At 41.0% G+C, this 3,991-nt stretch overlaps 1 non-coding gene across 1 annotated transcript; it reads right to left on the bottom strand.

Moving 5' to 3' along the window:
• Positions 1-267: 267 nt before the first annotated feature.
• Positions 268-374, bottom strand: LOC118488519. The gene has a single exon (XR_004885062.1). It is a non-coding gene; the product is annotated as a small nucleolar RNA R71 (small nucleolar RNA).
• Positions 375-3,991: the final 3,617 nt, after the last annotated feature.

Below are 3,991 nucleotides of genomic sequence, written 5' to 3'. Positions count from 1 at the left end.
TTGATACAAATGCTCCAAAACTCCGCAACCTTCCATGGGCTTGCGGACGAGGATCCTCATCTACATATTACTAATTTCTTAGAAATATGTGATACCTTTCGGATCAACGGAGCATCAAATGACGCCATCCGCCTCCGAATGTTTCCTTTCTCACTAAAAGACCGAGCAAAAGCTTGGCTCAACGCCCTCCCAGCTGGATCGGTAAACACCTGGGATGAACTAGCCCAAAAATTTCTATATAAGTATTTCCCTCCCGCTAAAACGGCTAAATTAATGACTGAAATTAATACATATTCACAAGAGGACGGGGAATCCTTATATGAAACTTGGGAAAGGTTCAAGGAGTTATTACGCAAGTGTCCACATCACGGCCTTGCGATATGGCAACAAGTATCCACTTTCTATAATGGATTGTTGCCACATACAAGGCAGACACTTGATTCTAGCTCCGGGGGACTTTTAGGTAATCGACGCCCGCATGAAATATATAACCAAATTGAGGAAATTGCTCAAACCAATTTTCAATGGCACACCCCCCGAGGCAATAAATCTATTGCCCCGGGCGCCCATAAGGTCGATGAAAGCACTTCTTTACAAGCCCAAATCGAGGCCCTTTCTTCAAAAATAAAAAAATTGGAAATGACAAAAACAGTCTCGGTTATGGCTTGTGAAGGGTGTGGTGGGTCACATGAAAATTGGAGTTGTATGAAAGAAACGGACGATCAACAAGAATTGGTAAACTACATTGATAATAGACCTAGGCCGTCGGGTCCTCCAACGGGAACTTACAACCAAGGAAGGCGAAACCACCCAAACCTTGGTTGGAGAGAACCCGACTATAGTAGTAACCAACAAACCCAACGAACAAACTTTCAACAACCAAGAAATGAGTCACAAAATTTCACTCAACAACAAAGTGGACGAGAAAGGCTTGAAGATACTGTATCTCGCCTCATTTCCGACACTGAAAAGAAAAACTCGGAAAGATTTCTACAATTAGAATCAAATTTTAGAAATCAACAAGCTAGTATTCAAAACATAGAAAAACAATTAAATCAAATAGCTCAAAATTTTGCCGAGAGACCGCGAGGCGCATTACCTAGCAATACCGAAACAAACCCAAAAGCGCAAGTTCACCTCATCACGCTACGAAACCGCACCGTAAGGCCTGCAGAAGCGCCGCCGCCAACAGAAGAAACGGCACCCACACCTCTGCAGGAAAAGAACTCCCCTCCGTCACCAGAACCTACCAAAGCTCCTCGAGTTCCGTACCCCGATAGGTTAATTCGTCAGAAGACCAATGAGCAATTCGCGAAGTTCGAAAGTCTATTAAAGCAATTGCATGTCAATATTCCTTTTATTGAGGTCCTAACCCAAATGCCCAAATACTCTAAGTTCATGAGGGACTTCCTCACTCATAAAAAGAAAATTGAAAATTTGCAATTAGTCAATTTAGGCGAAGAATGCTCTGCCCTCGTACTCAATAAACTTCCCCAAAAGAAAATCGATCCCGGAAGCTTCACGATTCCCTGCTCAATAGGGGAGTCCCCCGTTCGTAATGCCCTAGCCGACCTTGGGGCTAGCATTAACCTCATGCCTTCATCAATGTTTAAAAGACTCAGCCTGGGAACCACGACTCCTACAAAAATGAGCATATAACTCGCTGATCGATCCGTCAAATTCCCACAAGGTGTCATTGAAAATGTCTTGGTAAAGGTAAGCAGATTCGTCTATCCAGCCGACTTTGTCATACTCGATATGGAGGAAGACACCGAGGTCCCCCTCATACTAGGGAGACCATTTCTTGCCACCGCACAAGCGGTGGTAGATATGAATGACGGAACACTCACCTTGAGGTATGGGGATGATGAAGTAAAATTCGGAGTTGGGAAGAGAATAGAGGACGACGACCCGGTCAACTACATGAAGGTTATTGATTCGAGCTTGGATGCTGCTCTCCGACGGTGTAACATGGGACGCCAAGCATCCCACTCAGAAAATATATAACCTCACATTGGGTCTAGCCAAGGACCCTTATAAACGTGGCGCACCACGGAGGCATTCCGCGGAACTATCCTTAGTTTAGTTTAATCTTTTAGTTTTAATTTGCAGGAATAAAACACACTCGTGGTGATAATGGATGAAAAAGGGAACGAGAAAAATGGCCCCATGTACAAAGAACGAAGCAACCCGACACAAATCTCCATTACAGAAGGCTCAACACGGGCCGTGCTCAACCAACACGGCCCCGTGCTGAACCACCTGCAGAAAAACGCCCAGTTCAGGTAACTGGACACGGGCCGTGTTCACCAGACACGCCCCCGTGTCCAGGCTTCTGTCTCATTTCTTTAATTTCTGTTACTGGCACCTGAACACGGGGCCGTGTCCGGTCCCCACGGGGCCGTGTCCGGTCCCCACGGGGCCGTGTCCAGACTGCCAGTAACATAAATCTTTGCTTTTTAACACCACATTACACATCCAATCAACCTAAAAATTTATTTTTGGGACACATTGAGGACAATGTGTAATTTAAGTGTGGGGGGGAAGCTAACACTTTGAAATTTTGCAAGTCCTAACAACAAGCCTTACACAAAACTCTATTGGAACCGCTAAACACCCCAAATTTTTTTTTTTCAAAAAAATTTTTCATTTTTTTTTCTTTTTACTTGTCTGAAGTTTAAGTTAGGAATCCCAAGATTAATAAGGTTATATTTTTATAAAATTTACAACCGAGAGCGTTGTGATAACAAGAACCAACATAAGAAAATTATGAAACGGCATATCAAGTCTACTTAAAATTTGATTATATATACTTGATCACATTAAAAACCCATTCCCACAAAAGTGAGTTTTGAGCCTTTATAGAGCATACAAATTTACATCTTTAGACTAAATGCTCATTTTTCGTTTCTTGTGTGAATAAGCCGCTTGGTTCTTATAACTCTAGAACTTGCCACGGCGATTCATTCCCGGTCCTTACCAACTTAAACCTAAGTAAGTAAATGATGGAGGCATTAGGACTAACCATTTTTCTTTCTACACCATTATTTTTTAATTTTTTTTACCACCTACCCAAAATCCCCCTAGTTAACCCCTTTGAGCCTAAACCTTTCGTTTCTTTACCCTAAACCCTTTTTACCCACCAAAAACCCTTTTTTATTTTTCACCCTTTATTTTAGTAACAAGCTCGGTTTTTCGCAAGCTCGTTCTTTTATGTGACTAAAAAAAATGATGATGAAGTTAAAAACAAACAAAGCTATACAAACAAAAGCTTGTTTGGAGAAATACTTCAAAATAAAAAGTCACTAAAAACAAAATGTGTTACGAAAACCAACGCTTTTTACGCTTTTCGCCCTTTTACTAACCACTAACCCAACCACCCACCTTTAGCCCAAGCCTAAGCCTTCACCCAAAAAGTCCTCTTGATATTTACAAAGGTATAAAGTTAAAAAGGAGGAGGATTGATTGCTTGGCAAGCCTATGGAAGGCGTAAGTTCCATGCCGCTCTCGAGTGATTCACAAAAAAATACACCTTCGGCCGAGTGTTGAGTGATTTCTCCCGTGAGGTATGTGAACTTGTATATAAATGAAATTTTAAAAAGGCATGTTATGCCCAAATAAGTAATTTATCCTATGAAACGTTCTAAATAAATCATAACGAATAGGATTGTAAATAAATAAAAATAAAACCCAAAAAGATCTTGGATTCCCGACACTCTATGACAAGCCAAAAACCTTCTCTTCTACCCATTCCATTTGGGAGTGTAAGCCACATTTAAAGAGTTTTGCTTGAGGACAAGCAAAAGTTCAAGTGTGGGGGTATTTGATGTGTGTAAAATGCAACATATAAATTACATCAAATAAGGTATAAAACTAACCCTTTTTAAGTACTAATGTTGGAAAAAGAGTGTTTTTGTCTTCCTTTTGTATTTTCAGGATGAAATGAGCTCAAATTCACAAAAGAAGCAAAAAGACAGCTAATTCTAACATA

Source organism: Helianthus annuus, chromosome 16 (assembly GCF_002127325.2).
Source record: "Helianthus annuus cultivar XRQ/B chromosome 16, HanXRQr2.0-SUNRISE, whole genome shotgun sequence".
Taxonomy (NCBI): Eukaryota; Viridiplantae; Streptophyta; class Magnoliopsida; order Asterales; family Asteraceae; genus Helianthus; species Helianthus annuus.
This window is presented reverse-complemented; position numbering and strand designations above follow the sequence as displayed.